This window comes from Falco biarmicus, chromosome 6 (assembly GCF_023638135.1).
Source record: "Falco biarmicus isolate bFalBia1 chromosome 6, bFalBia1.pri, whole genome shotgun sequence".
In the NCBI taxonomy this organism is placed as follows: Eukaryota; Metazoa; Chordata; class Aves; order Falconiformes; family Falconidae; genus Falco; species Falco biarmicus.
The window spans coordinates 70,181,980-70,199,055 of record NC_079293.1 but is presented as its reverse complement, the minus strand read 5'-3'; the positions used below and the strand labels follow the sequence as shown (position 1 = coordinate 70,199,055).

Below are 17,076 nucleotides of genomic sequence, written 5' to 3'. Positions count from 1 at the left end.
AATACACCTCCCTTCCAAACACTAAGCTCTGAAACTTGAATTGTTTTGGCGTGTGCCTTCCAGAAGCAATAGGGAAGGAAAAAAGAAACCCAACCACTTAAAGAGAAAACCCAAACTACTGCAGTTCATGCCATTTTAGCCCAACAGGAACAGTTGCCTTTCTGTTCAAAACAAAGCTTTGGGCTAAAGGTCACGTATCACAAAATGTACAGCTCTTTTATTACAATTAAGATGACAGGAGGAAAGGCATGGTAATCCTGTTGTAAACTGGAATAAAGGACCTTCAACCAAGCTTATATGAGCTTAAATACAAGGTCAGAGAGCATACTGTGTACAGTCTCCTTACTTCTGCCCTTGGCTACTGGTTTCTCAGCTCTTCATGTTCAAATGTCTCTGATTTTCCACAAACACCTCCATATTCCTAACTGCTACACTCGGTAGCTACAATCCAAAATTGATTGCTGCTGAATATGACACTGGAGGGTTGTGGTAATGATGACTAATCTTTCCTTAAAATGGATTTCTTTATTACCTTTGTCAGCAGAGAATCTTTACTTTTCCATAGACCACAAGAGTTAAGTATTTTTTATCATTGTAGTTTCAGCCCTGTATATTATAGTGACTTAATTCTAAGATAAAATTACTATTACTATCATGACTATTACTATTTTCTCAATCTTTGCATTTACTACTACCTGACACACAGCCACTGAGAGTTGACTTAAGTGATACAGAGTGGATAAAGCAAAGCAAAATATGGTTCACAGTACTGGCATACTGCCAGTCATGAACAATAAATCTCTGCAAACACAGAAATAAATAGGGAGATGGGAATGCAATTATAAATGAGGACATGAAAAGAAAAATATTGTGGGCAAAACACATTTTTCAGCTTCACAATTATCCAGCTTCTCAATATCTGATCTTTCCTGCTTTATCAGTAATTATTTACTATTCATTTAAAGGAAATCAAATTCACCTCTTAACTACACATGATTTTTTGGCAAATTTAATTAACTGCTGTAGTGCTTAAAAATGAATAAATAAGAAATTAGGAAAGTGGCAGTGCAGTTCATGAAGCTTATTCTTTATGAGTTAGCAGACGGAAACATATTTCATAAAGAACACAAATGCACCAAGGTTTGCATTTATATACTTTTTTATATATATATTTAAATGTATCAACAACAAATCTCACAGAAGACAGGCATGTGGAAAATTCACGTCAGCTGCAAATTTAATTGTGAAACAGAAATTTGTATCGATCTTGATTACATTCAGAATGTGGTATAAACATTTAACAATGTAATTAGGTTTTGTCTTAAATAAAGCAAATTTTCCTATGTGATAAGACAACTACCAGAAATTTTATTTATCAGTAGAGCGTGTTGTTTGGTGTTGCATTTCTATTTTACAGGTATCAAAATAACTACTTTTCAAAAAGGAAAATTATTCAATATAAAAACCTACACTTTAAATATTATAATCTGTAGCTGAAAAAGCCAAATCTTGCTCTCAAATGTCCACAATTTAAAAATTACACGCCTTTGTTTGTAACCTCATTGTTTATATTGTTTAATGCAATTGAAAGACAGGGCAATTTATTAATGGGAAACTAAGAAGAGTAAAATTTCGTACTACTATACATGGCAGGTAACTGTATCTGTTTACAGTTTTAGGACATAAAATTTCACTAATTTAGAGAAAGGAACTTGTAAATACAGGAAAAAGGAGGAGGAAGGGGAAAAAACTATGACAGAAAACACATTAAGATATGGCAATGCTAGTCTGGCTATAAATCAAGTACTACCAAGCTGTTTAAAAATACATAGGTACATCAAGACGTATCCATATGGTTGTGTTCAGAAAGAATATCCACATACTTCTAAAACATCACCACATTCTGAAACATCATCTTTGAAATAATTAATATTCAGAGGTTTTGTCTGTTCATTTATTGAATTTATGAAATGCTAGAATTCCAGCTTACACAGTAACCAGTTTAGAGACGCATTAAAGTTTTTTTTTTCCAACACAGAAGATGAACTTTTTTAAATGAAAAACTGACAGCCCACTTTTGACATGGGAAAAAACAAATGCTGAACAAATCGAATCACTGATTACCTTAGATGATACCATTAACTGCACAGAAATTGAACTCATTTTATAAAGATACAGGCGAGTTAGTTTAAGAACAATGAAGTAACCCATTATTATAAAGTTACGCTTGAGAAAATAAAATTAAAAAATAAATAACATCTCTCAGTGATGGCCTGGAAGACTGCTCGCACAGCATATCCTTTAAAGGCAATGCATTTGCAAACAGACGTGCCAATAAATGGCATGATTATTCTATTCAATCTGGATTTTAATGGTTGCAGAGACAACAAAACCAACGACTACTAAATAAGGGAAGTGAAACTATAAAAAGTTATACTACTCCCATCTTGTTCTATTATAGACTAAAGGTTTTCTTAAAATGTATACCGAAATGTTACTAAGTGCCTCAGGTGTACGGAGAAGTTGTTATTATGAGGTCTGGCACTGGTCTCCTGATGAGAATTGATTTTCTTTCCCCTCCCTTATTGCTCAAGAGGGCTGTAGATTTATGACCTTTGCTTACATGTGTGTGTGCATCTAAAACAGTATGTATTAAATAAAATTCCTACTTTAGCTTGCTGCCACCTATATTTCTCCTTTAAATGTCTAGAATTTCATGCAGTTCTTGATTAAGACACATTAAAACTGTCACACTTAGACACAAAAAAAAGTCACACATAATTTTAATGAGAAGTGAAGCATATGTATAAGAAAAAAAAAGATTTAATCAAGCCTTAGGGTATTTCAGCTACAGACTTAAAAAAGAGAGCACCCTTCCTTACCCTTTTCTTGCATCTGGTATCGCAAAGGTATCATAATTCATAAAGACTGCATGCTTTTTGTCTGAACGATCAATACTATGTGAATGAAAGCATGAAATTTTTAATATGTTTATAGCTATTTTTTCCTTATTTTATCTAAAAAACAAGTAAAAAAAGAATAATAAAGCTTGATTATGAGAAGCAGCTGCCAATTGATTACTTCTTAAGTGAAACACCAATTTACGTCTTTTCTTTAATCTCCAGTTGCTACACTCACCTAGGACAGACTAAGTAGTTCACCACTACTTGGTAAGATCAAGTTTTTTTTTCTTTCCATAAATTACATATTTTTTCTTTCTGCTTCTTCATTTGAAGATACTGTTTGCAACTTTGAATTATGGCGTTTTTTCCCCACTAATAACACAGTTTTTGACTTTCATGTATTTTCTTCCAGTAACAGAAATGGCACAGGCTATTCTAGCATTTTTCTCACGATGACCTTACTATAGCGAAACTTCATGCTTGTGACCTGAAGACTCAATCATTGTAATTTCCTTTCTGTGGAGTTCACAATAGGGCAGCACTTGCAGTTTGTTCAGAATGCACCATCATATTTGTTCACTGGTTTGAGCAATTCCGAGCAATTTATTCTCATCCTTCATTCTTTGCACTGTCCTGACACCCTGCAAAGTACCAGCTCTTAATTTTGAGGGCTCATCAGCTTCACTTGATGAGTGTTGGTGTTCAGATAGCACAGATATCAGAGACACCTAAACCAAAGGAAGGTATATTTTGCTGCAGCCTTCAATGAAGGGCAGTTTTAATCAGTGCAACTACTGTGTAATTCATACAATTGGATTATTTCCAAAATAACTATTTTGTGACTTTTCTGAAGACATCCAAAAGTGTAATTCTTAGGTTGACCTAAAGTGTTTTAGGTACCAACAGGGCAAATGCCTCCTCTTCCTCATTCATATTAATCGTACTGCTGGAATGTACTCTGCTGGTTCATTTAAAGATTATCAATTGTCTTTCAAAATTTTTGAGCTCAATGTAAGATGTGAGAAGTCTCCACCTGATCAGGAAGTAAAGCAAAATGAAAAAGGGGAAGTTGAAGAGTCCATCAATGGGCTTATTCCTGTCCTACAGGAATACAAATACAAAAAACCTAGCATGTCTTCTGCATGTATGAGAACTGAGAGAAATGGAAAGAAATGATCAAAGGATTGCATGATCATTCACCATTTTTGCTCTTCAGAATTTACTACATACATACTGCATATTAATTAATCTATACAAGTTAAATTTTATTTATTCTTTTTATTCACAGCTTACTCTTTTATTCATAACTGCTGGTTCAGAGGGGAGAGATCAAAACCTAGTGCCAATAAAATGATGGGACGGGGTTTTTAAATATGAAATGAAAAGATAATTTACTGTTACAGAAAAAAAAAGTGAGACCCTTTAATATGCAGTTAGAGCAATTATATGAAACCTAGAGAAAATACTAAACCATGAAGATGAGCAGTAACAGTATCTGACAGTTTATGAAAGAAACTGAACATGAAGAAATACAGATTAGAGTCTAAAGCGAGAAAAATGGAATGCATTTGAGCTACAATGATTTTACCTGAGGACTCTTCTTTTATGAATTAGAACTTTTATTTGTATTAATCAACATGTACTGTCTGCATAATAACTAAGCTATCAGCAGCTGTTTCTAGGACAAGGATGAAGTGGCATGTTAAGTGGTAACAGTAAGATTAAATTACTATTTTTATTACAGAGGCAAAGAATTAACTTTGAAAGAAATTTTCCTTGAAGGATTTAAAAGTTGACTGAATTTCTGTGATGAATATATGTATTAAACAATTGGTCCTTATCTTGCATTACCTTTCACACTGCTTGAGAAACAGCATAAAATGCAAAATTATTAGTATGTACTAAACATGTAGTAATACACTAAATCATACATAAACAACTTGTCATGAGGCTATTCTATAAATTTATAAATAAATCACTTTGTAAAAGATACCCAGCAGTTAAATACTTTGGATTCAGGTAATGCTTCTGTGTTGATCTGCCCTCAGATTACTTCCCTTGCTTCTTCCTGGCAACAGCAGCATTAGCTTTGCTGACTGTTCACCCTGCAGCTAGTTCCTGTGAAGAACCCAGAGACTACTGAGTGCCCTCTTCAAGCAAGATGACTTACATGACCTAGCAGATAATTTCTGGATAGATGCAGGCTGGCCAATACGCTATTCTACTTAATGACTATACATACTCATTCTCTGCATCTTTACTTTTTAAATGTATCTAGCTATTAACTTTGTATGGTTATCCTGAAGTAATATCTCTGTTCAACACTTATCCTTTTACTGGGTTATAAATAGTGGGTACCTGGCAAGAGAGTATTTGAAAGAGGTAATTCTAGCAAACAAATGTGAACCAGTTTGCATTTCTCCTGGAAGAGTCAATAATCTAATTGTCTCCCTCTGGAGATTTAAGTTCACTGTATTAAAGTTAGAATTCTTTAAAACTAGGAGTTACTGATCTAATTAATTTACTTAAATCACCTCAGTAAGTTCTATAAAATATACCTCTGAAGGAGAAAGAGAGTAGTGTAGAAACTGCTTTGCTTAAACACCTCCCTCTATCAGTATGAAGAAAACAATGCTTTGAGTACAATCACCAGGAGCACATTATTCAGGACTAATTTTCTGTATTATAGTATTACAACTTTTTCTTCTGAACCGTCTCCTCTGTGTGTGTATACAGGTTTCTATTGATTTGGGCTTGTCTCCTGTCAATTTGTAATTTAGAAACACTTGTTTAGAATAGGAATCTGTCTGTCCTTAGTCCTCAGTAGGCCACAGACCGTCTTGCAACTGAATCAATTACTGATTCTCACATAAAAGGGTTTAAGAACTTAGAATGAAAAATAATTATTCTGTGAAAACACACATGGAAAACAGCACTAGGTTTAGATAGAAAGGAAACATTTGTTACAACGACCCAGTTTAAGCTCTACCACTGAGTGAAAATGCAGTAAAAATAACAACAATTTCCATATATTGTATGATGATAAACATCCTTCTATTGTTTATAGCAAGTGCAATACAAATTATATAGGGACATTTTTGTACTGCTTCAGTATGATGAAAATCTGGACTTCACAGTGAACAGAAATCTGCACCTAAGGAATCTCAAATTTTATTAAAAGAAGTGTCAAAACATTTCAATTTAGCAATAACATGAAAATGCACAACAATTAACAATTAATTGCATAACATCACAATTCTAAAATTCATGCAAAATCATGTAAAGCTCTGGTTTTCTTTCTCATCAGTTTAGAATTAAACTGTTCTCTTTCTGAGAGTAGATACACAAACCATGTAAAATACAGCAAGGTATCCATTGTTCTTCATCCCTTGAGACAGGAAGCCCTGTCATCATACGTGCTGACCACTTGGGAGTACACAGATGAAAAAGTCATCAGTCTTGGTCTGTTTTGCCGACAGCACAAGTTTTCAGTGTGCTGTTAGAAAACTAACCAGTAGGGAAGATACACAGCATGAAAAGAAGTTGATAGAGCGAGAGAGACAGTTTGATGACATGCGAGGGTAGCATTCCAACAGCAAGTATGAATTTGTACCAGTTTCAGTTTAAATTCTGACATCCTCCAGAGACCTAGTTGAACCTTTTGTTGCTGTGCTTAGCAGTGCAAAGATTTCAATATTTCTGCTTCAACAAGAAACTCAAACTGCATGGTTTCCATACAAATATTTGTTATATTTGAGTACACCTCTTTGCTGTGTAATACTCAAAACTGCCACTCTGCTGAGCCATGACAATACTGGATGCATTTTTACTCTGAGACAATGAGAGCAGAAAGTGTTTTCAAGATCCTTCCAATATAGCTGCAGCCTACTTATTACATATCATCATGATTTTTAGTGCAACTCCTCCTCAAAGGCTATACTGACTGAGACATCATTAACCCTGCAAGAAAAAAATCCATTTGTGAACATTAACCGTATTTCTCATTTCATAATTAAACCGTAACAGTCCACTACAACTTCACAGCTATGCCAAGTGATGGATTGAGGATTCTTCAGAAGAATGGAATTTCTCTTACAAGCTTATAGGTAATTGGAAACGTGCAGTATGAATTAATAGTCTATAGGGTTTTCAGTTTTAGACTGGCATCAATATGTAGGACATGAAAAGCTGAGAATTATCTTAAAACAGGAAAATAATTTTTGGAGATGAACCCTAGATATTAAATGTCTTGATTTGCTATTGTGGCTTGGTTTCTTCACTTTTCTAGCTTCTGTCCTAGAGCATGGAAGAAATAAACGTAACAATACTAAGCAGACATGATAAAAAAAAACGCAAGTCAATAGAAATGGTACAAATTCCTAAACTAAAAAAAGTCAAAATTATACTCACCACTCATTGAGTAACTTGAGCTATGTAACCTGAACTTTAACAAGAAAAAGATAACTAAATGAGAACATCAGACCATATGCAGCACCATAAAAATAAGTGTTTTTCACCAATACCTGTGTAATATGAAAACCCATTAAAAAATCCATGATGTAATTCTCATCATATAAAGTATTTATTTGTACGCTAATAATATCAAACAAGTCTCTGAACTAAAGAAATTTTATTCCTACTGTGCCTTTGCTATTTTAACAGAATTTCAAGGATTCTGTTATAGTAACACTTTGTAGTTCAGTGTTGCCAAATGTTAAATCTTACAAGACAAGCACTTTTGAGAAATCTCAAAAGCATATGAAAAATTATAGATGTTTATGTATTTTCTTATTGCAATATTCATAGAGTATTATAATAATCTGATTAATGATAATGTGGTAATTATTTACTTTATCTGCTAAAGTACTAACACAAAAATAATCCTTTGAGAAGCCAATGTACCTTTAAGTGGTGGGACCGGTGAAACCCAGTTTCCTATGAATTTTATATTCCTTGTGCCCCTGTCTCAACTCAAATGCATGCCTCATCAGATTTCCATAACCTCATCTCTCCCAGAATTATCTCCTTGACTTACTGTTTCATAAATTTTTCCACTGCACCCGCAGGACAAAGATATACATCTTAGAAATGACATCTGTAAGACTTAGGCTCATTATCAACACTGCCATCTGACCATTACTAACACCTTTGACAACTGGGTTGTCTTTTTTGTTAGTTTTATTCCAAATTACTAGCAGGCTGCTCTCTGAAATTCTGCAACCTCAGTACAGAACTGTGAAGCCTGTGAAATATTAAACATCATTCAAAGTCAGTTTCAAAGTCAACATGACGTCTTTACACACCTAAAGGGCACAGAAGTAGCACCTAATAAGTGATGAAGCAAAGTTTATATTACTATGCTCTTTTGGCCAGGAAACTTTGGAATTTAGGGACAGATTGTCAGTTAAACTGAGACGACTATTAGGCTCGCTGCCAGAGGAAACCAGCCAATGCAAGAAAGGAGCATGCTATAAAGTTACTTTCATAGAGCTCAATCTTACAGCCAGATCCTGTTCAAATGTAGGGTATTTCCCCCAGACTTCTGCTAGTTATGAGATCCCTTGTAGTTTTAAATTCTATCTACTAAAAAAACCTCAAGGTTTTATTACTCCCTCCTTACTTTAAAACAAAAAAATCTCCTCAAATCCAGCCTTTATACTCCCAATATTTTATGTCACTTACTAACGTTATGTTTCATACTTCATGAAGCCTGTGAGATTATTGCTTTATAAAGTTTAAAAATCACAGAGATGAAGACAATTATGTATAATTAATTTGGCTTTAAAAGACTGTTTTCTATGTCTATAGTTCTTGAAGCATGTACCTAGTACATATACCACCTCTCCAACACTGACATTTTGTGCAAAGGATGACTTATTTTCTTGTGCAAGTGATTTTTATAATATATTTACAGAGATCTGAGAAAAACATTGCATTGATTTTAATTCATTGATCTGCCTTGTCTGAGGTTTGTAAACTAGATCAGAAATCCTCTGTCAAAACTGAGGAGCCCAGTACCATTAATATATTGTAATTCATATACCATTATTTTAAAGCAGGCTAAACAGTTCTTCAGCAAGCTAGCTTTATGTGTCTTACCCACACAGCAGATAGATCTCAGGGAAAATTATAGCAAGTGTCTCACATATCAAGCATACCATGGAGACTAAATTATCTGGTATTGGAAGAAGTAAGGAGACTTAAACTTTGTCACTTAAGGCAGCGCATAGCAGCACAAAACAGGTGAGAGGAGAGCTGCTGTGATGCTTCCACAGTCCTTCTCCAACCCTGATTAATTCCTGTTTTTCATACTCTGTTTACTCATCATGCATACATTAGTGCTAATGACTGCACAAGTGTTAGATGCCATACTGTGAGCTTCATTTTCTTTAATCTTTTAATTATATTAACAGTCTTTCTTCTGTACAATTAATAGTCATACCTGTTAAAGCCATTACATCCTTCATGCATTTAGTCACCTTAAAAATGTTTGTCGTCTCACAACTCTGTCTTCTTTTAAAAGCAGCTTAATCTCAAAAGGCTTTGCAAAATTGTTTACCTAGAAGTTGAACTCATATCTGTAATGCTGCATTTATTGGGGTGTTGGGACTCTGGGAGGAAAGCAAATAGTGAACAATGCCAATACTTGCCTTGAAATAAGTGTGTCTATATAATTTACCACTTGAAGTAATAACACTGTCAAACTGAATATCTTTATATTGTTTTAAATAACAAAAATAATTGAAGCTTAAGTAAAAACATATATAAAAATAAAAAAAATTTTTTACTTACTTTAAGACTGAAAGCTAATACTATCAATCTAAAAGAGTTCTATAACTAACACTGCAACCTCTTTCAAGATTTATTAATAGGTTTCCTATATAAAAAGAAACTTTATCTGACTGTACAGAACTAAACCACATACCATGGTTCAGTGCTACGGTAAATACCATGTTTGTGGAGTTTGTAACACACAAACTACCGGGTTATCACCAGGATATTGGTTTTCAGTGGTTTCAAGTTGGTAATACTGAATTATGAATTGAAATCAGAATAAAAGCAGTGGAGAATCTTTGACTCTCACAATCCATAAAATTTTTTAATTAGATTGTGAGACAGATATTTTAAAAACTTTCACTGTTTTGCTTGATTTTCTTATTATATACTTTGAAAGCTAACATGAAATATGATATATTTTATATAAAATTAATGTAAACAACAATGTATAAATAATAAATAACATAAAATATATTGCAGAGTTGGTGATCATATCATCACCCATTTTTAGATATTGGTTTACACATCTAAGAATATTTTACTTTGCAAATTCAAATATTTTAATTTCCTTCTGTTAATTTTGTATTTGGATTTCAACTAATTTCTAAATTTTTTTTTTTGAGCTCCAAATATGGAATTGCCAAATATTGTGTCACAGAAATTGTACACAGAATGGAAACGCAGAGGCTACACTTACCTATAACAATGGTGTTTTCTCTGCTATCCCCAGTGACCACTCACTAGAGGAAAACCTACTGAGCCTGTTTTCTGTGATAGTATTGGACAACCTTTCTGATGTGATTTATAGAAACAGACTGATGACTTGTAATTCTTGGCATAGCCTTTTCAATCTTGAGATCAACCTAGAAAAACTTCCTACTCTATTTCTTTTTTGAGGAGGCATCACTTGAGATAACTAGATAGTTCCATCATACGTGTTTAATCTGCACGCTGCTAGAACTGAAGATAAGAGGGCCAGCTAATGCTGTTTGATGCAGAGAAATATCACCAGAAAGTAACTGCTTGACCATTTGAGACAGGCCACTTTGCCAGCAGCTTGATACAGCAGTGTTCAGTATGAGATTAAAACACTGTAGAGGCCTACAAGCAGATCTGTACAGCTGCAGCAGGAGTCTGAGCACCCTTCGCAGTCAATGGGCATCAGACAGCAGGGCTTGTACAGTGCTTCTGCTCCCTGACCACCCTTTGTCAGCTCATGGTTGAGCACAGGCATCCTCTCGGCTCCACTACCTGAACTCCAATTACAACAGGACCACAGAGACATCATGCATTTGCAGTTACCAAGTGCAGTCTTCTAAAATCTGTGTGCTATAATCTTAGCCTGAAAAGTACTCCACTGGGGTGCTTCAGATTTAGACTAGCGAATAGGAATTATCCTGGAAAGAATTAAAGACAAAACAGACTCTCAAATAACTCCATTGCAACAAATTTATATTGTAACTGACTCAGGTGGCACTGCCTCCACACTCCCAGATGGCACATATCAGTAATAGCTCCTAATTATCACTCCTATTCCAAGTAAATTGCAATCTGCATTATCTGTCTTCACACTAATCTTTGCTTATTCTGATATTGAATACCTCCTATCACAGAGAAAACGAAGAAACAATTGAAAAGTTAATGGCTCTATACCTGAAAATTAATCAGATCATCCTATGGTTCTAAATGCATGAACATAAAGAACTAAAGAACATAATGGGAAAAACAGGAATGAAGACTTTTCATCCTTTCTATTCGCAACAATGGAAACTTAACAAGGGGGCATTATTTATCATAAATTCATTTTTCACTTGTTAGAAACACCAAATATAATTATACACCTTCCTATAAAATGCTACAGCCCCATAACCCTTTCTTTGCCATGGACAAAATTACGCAATACATTCATAGGATCTGTCCTCATCACACTTGGTGCAGGTCATAGTGCTACTTGAAAGTATGACAAGAAACAGTTTTCCCCAAACATGACAAAGTTTGTAAGAACATACTGTAACTGAAATGTTCCCAAACTGTTGTTGTCAGACAAAGAATGGGATTAAATGTCTAGCTAATCTCAATTTTCCCCTACTAAAAAAAAGGAGAGCAGATGTTAAATGATTTTTTTTTCTTATCTGTGCAAATTTCTACAGTTACTGGTTTAACTTTTAGTTTGAGTTCAAGAGTTTAGTGTTTGATGAAATGAGTTGCCTATGAAACCCTGAAGTTGTCTGAGGGTCTTGGGTACAAATTCAGCCACTGAGGAAAAAAGGTTTCCACTAGTATCAGGAATTAAGTATGAACCTTATGGGGAATCCCAACCCTACCCCCTCAAAGTCCCAAAAGAAAATGCTTGGTAGAGTACTGGTACCGCTTCAACCTCTACCTTTAAACACAGCATAGACTTTATTACAGAACAGAAAACTCAATTCAGGAAACCCTGGATTGCTACTTTGACTGATGGCTTCCTGTATTTCCAGGAGCCCTTTTAGAGTCACAATAAATTTTGACGTCTGTCCTCCAGAAGACAACAGAAATTCATAAATCTGTTTTGCAAAGCTATGTTCAAGAGTAATCAATTCACCTTCATGTGTTTTCTCCAACTCATCCCAGTTCTGATGCCTGAAACTGATTTCATACATGCATTTAATAAAGAATAAATACAAACTTGGAGGATATAAATATTGAATTTTTCTATTTACTATTAACTGTTATTCCAGTAATCCAAACAATTACTAAGAGACAGGAAAATAAATGTTTAAACTGTCAAATTTCGCTAGCTTCGTAAAACATTCACTGTCCAAGAATTTCTATTTTTTTAAGCAACAATGAATGTAGTCCATATTATTATACATGTATGTTATACGTTATACTTATTACACATGTAACTTACCTATCCTGCATTTTATACTATCATGAATTATTGTATGCAGGAAAAAAGGAATAGAACAAATGAGGGAATAAGAAAAAATTATCTCAGAAATTTCATATGAATGCAAAGAACACATGTTTCAGGTCAAGCAGAGGGATGCACTTCAGGCTAGATGCCTGGAAGTAGAACATATTTATGGATTTATTTTTAATTCTAGCCTGCAAAATGCTCTGAAGTGAAATGATGAACAGGGGCCTTTCACCCACCATTAAATCAGCACCATACAATTGCATTAAAAAATATGGCCACAAGGTGGCTGTCAATACTCAGCATTGAAAACTATAAATCTGAAACTGAAATAGAATCTCGATTAGCTTTGTTTTCTTAATATTTTAAGTGATGTGTTCCACCTCACTTATTCTTAGAAACATAAATTTCCATACTAGACAAATACTTTACAGATATTTTATATTTATTTTGTTCCTTAACATCATGAACCCTTATATAAAGAATTCCAGTGAGAGATTTCCAGACTCAGTCTGTGACAGCATCATTTTCCTGCAGTCATATATTTCTCCCATAATCTGAGCCCTTTTGAGAGCTGGAATTCACATATATATAACTGAAATAATTTATTTACTGTTTTTCGGTTAAGTTAGTTTTCAACTATTTACCAGTACTAGCTCTGTTTCACGATGAAAACTGTATGAAACTTCTACATAGAACATGCATTTGAATGTGGATAGCACCTTATACATCTTGTTTTTTCCCAGTATGCTCTAGGTATATTCTTTATGTTCTTAATTACCATTTTATTCTTCCTTTTACAGGTTTATTAACAGTTATGGGTTTTGCTGGAAACCTTCAACCCATTTTTGTAGTCAGTTTCAAAAATATCTTTGTTTTCATTTACCATTTATTTTCCTCCCAAGTGTGGAAATCTGAAATTTAAAGAAACTGGACCATGTAGAAAAAATAATAAACAGGGTTATGATTGTTCAAACTAGTAAAGAATTACTGATTCTGAATCAGTGAATTGTAGAACTGGACTATACTCTGAAAGGATAGAAGTCTCTTAGAACCATCATCTTGGATATATTCCTTAGACGAGATCTTGGTGGTTACTGCAAGGAATATGCTCCCTCACCAGAAGAAAATCTAAGAGAATACCTGAAAATAACTATTACAGCTGTTTTGAAATCACAGGCCCATGCGGCAAGAAACCAGCTATGTTTTCAATGGTCCGCTGCAGTACAAACGCTTTTTTACTACACTGTAACTACTGAATCAAGAGCCCAGAAAATAATTTCTGAGTATAAGGGATATTTACAAGAATTGTAATACTGGTGAACCTATATGACTGTTTTTAACCCATGAATCACTGGGAGAAATTCACATTTTCTTATTGCTTTCAGCTCAACAAGCTTGCAGAAAATCTGCAAAAAGTTAAACACTGTTGTTTTCATTATGATACACTATTTTGTGCTGTATTAAGTTGTGTCCTCAGGGCTTACTCCAAAGCCAACAGTCTCTTTCCCATTAGCTTCAGTACGTTTTTCAATGAGATCCTTCAACTGCAAACCAACTAGGACTGCTCAATTATTCAGCAATACTACAGTTTAAATGAAAACATGGCAACATGATGCTAAAGATTTCAAACCCTTTTCAGATTTCTCAGTTGTCCTTGATAAACACACATAGCACAATACCTGGAAAAAGTGATCTCTAGAATCAATGACTTTGCACTGGAATTCTACATGTGATTACACAACTCATGGGTATCAAAGCCAGAGGTACCCACACAGACAGAAAATGTGCAGTATTTTTCATCCTTCATGCAACAGCCTTTGATTCCTGAGCTAACTGCTTTTGTTATTATTACGAAGTCTAAAAAGGCTTTTGCAAAGCTTTTTATACTACAGATTCTAGAACCTAAGGGTCTGCCATCCACTCCTAGGTTTTTAGCATTTTGTCAACAGTTCTCAATATTTTACAACTTCCAAATTTATAAGCCAACAGTCTCTCTTTTTCTCTCTCTTTCTCATAGAGAAGAATCCCCAGCACACCAATTACTAAACTAGAGGTCATAACTTTAAACACAGAAATAATGACAGTTTTGCACATGGCAAATTCAATTTATATCTCATAGTGTTAATACTCATAATGAAAACTAATCGTACAGTGTCACCTATATAAATTACAGATCCTCATAGTAGTTAGCTGAAATCAACATGGTTTCTTCAAAAACGCTGCTGAAGGTCATTATTCAAATAGGTAACAATTGTAGAAAAGCTCTGGCAACTCCTTGTTTGGAAAAAAACAACTTAAATTCAAAAGGAAAACATATCAGAAACCGTGGTCACAAGGTCTGTTGGTCACAAGTCCTTTGCAGGTGTGTGGGGCAGAGCATCTGGGGTAGTGCTGAGTTCAGGCAATCAGCAGCTGTACACATAAAATTTTTCTCCAGGTAACAACTACTATGTTACACAGTTATATAACAGACCACTTTATTTTTCTTATCCGAAGGTATTTTTTGATTGTTAAGAAAAAGTAACTTAATGCAAATGTTTTTACTTATCTTTACCTATGTGAACTTTATTTTGGTCTTAGTCCTCTTGTATCTATTGGGAAACATGGACAATTGGCTCAATTATTTTTTTTTTAAGAACCTTCGCTAAGCTTCATCAAAATGTTCCAGTATTTAGGGAAGTTGCTGGCCTATGTCCACAACTGCCTCAGCAACTTGCATCTTTGCAATTTCTCCCTTCTGTCACAGAAAACATTCACCAGAGAAGCTGTGCATAAACTTTTGAAATCATGTATGTAGTTTTCTTACAGAGGTGATAAACCACCACAACACAGCAGAACTTACGTACAGATATGTATTTTCAGTAAATCTTCAGATATGTTTCATTAGGCATTTTTAAATAGCTGGGCAGATCTGAAGCTGAGTTACACAAAAGACAGGTTATTTATAAAAAAAAAGATTTTGATTTCTGCTGCAAGGGGCACAAAACATGAATGTGAGAAACTTGTGAGGTACTGGGCAGGGCAGAGGTATGGAGTGCTATGGCTGCAAAAGCACTGTCAGAAACATGACAACTTCACTACATGCTGACACCATTCTTTACTGAAGAGGTAACAAAGACCTATATATTTTATTAGAATTAAAATGCACCAATGGTTGATTAACTAATTGTTGATCTCAATATAGATAAAGCAAGATACCATAATGCTCATAATCATATACTGGTTTTAATCTATAATATATATAATTTATAATCACAGTTTAAGTTCCATGCCTTTTGACTTAAGATAATTAAATATTCAAGATCTTTGCTCAGTTCTCCTATTATTGATTATCAAAAGAACAAAATATTCTCAGCATCATTATGTCTGCAGAAGAAGTTTTACTTGTTTGTAAAATTGGAACTGCTTTAAATTTGAACTATACCAAGAAATACAAATTCTAAGCCAAAAACCCTTCAAAACTGAAAGTTCTGTGTAAATTTGTTAGAAAAGTTTTCAGGCCATATGCACATCATCTGCAAATATGTCAAAACAGGATCTGTCCTGCTTGTCTTTTGTTGTTTTTCTAGTTTTCCTTACAGGTTAGAAATTATTTTGCCCAACAAAAGTCTGATGCTGAATAAAACCACTGCCTGAAATGCATTTCAACTCCTCCCACACATTTGGTGTCCAAATGTTCTAGAAATACCATCCTAGTCCTTAATATTCTCTTAATATCCCATTCTAAAGAATGCATTAGAAATGTTGACATTATTAATTTCAAATGGCTTTTCCATTTGGAGTATGGTAAGTACCGGGACACGGCACTTCTGGGGTTTTAGAATTTCTTAAAATATTTCATGCATAAATTATATATGATTGTTTCTTGGAAAAGAAACAGATTCTGCTGGTTCCACAGCACCCAGCATTGTAATAGCCATCATAAACCAAATCTTGCTTCTTACTCAAGTTGATTGACTTAGTAAGCAAAGTTAGTATTTAACAGGAAGGAAATATCTTAGGAAAAGACCTACTCCAGTGTCAGTGTTTTTCAGTATGTCTTATTCAAGTACTAAAAATGAATGAGTTGAAGACCTTGTTCTACCAAAAGCCTGTAAATAAAATGTTAAGTTCTAGAAGTTTATACATATTCCATTATTCAGCTTTATTGACTAAAATGAATTAACTACTTGTACTGATATTGTCCAACGCCAAAGGCCTGTTTAGTGGCATGGTGATGGTGAACATTTAGTTTTTCTAAGAATTCATACTTAAGCACTGAACTTTACAAGTCTTCTAATATCGCTGTCTTCCTACCTGCACTCTTCCAGCAGCTTCTCACAAGCCATATACTTCTAAATCAGTCTCCATTTTTTTTATCAATTTGATTTTCATCCCATAATACAGAGCAAACTCCATTTCTATTACCTACCAATTTTCATTATAGTTCATGCACAGTTTGTGTATACTCTAGTCTTGTCACAAACATGTTAGTCTAGTTCCCACGATCATAATACA

The 17,076-nt window shown here is 34.3% G+C and overlaps 1 protein-coding gene across 1 annotated transcript in view; it reads right to left on the bottom strand.

The window, feature by feature from the left end:
* The window catches only part of ASCC3 (activating signal cointegrator 1 complex subunit 3), a 281,105-nt gene that overhangs the window by 104,411 nt on the left and 159,618 nt on the right, over window positions 1–17,076 (bottom strand). The window lies entirely within an intron of this gene.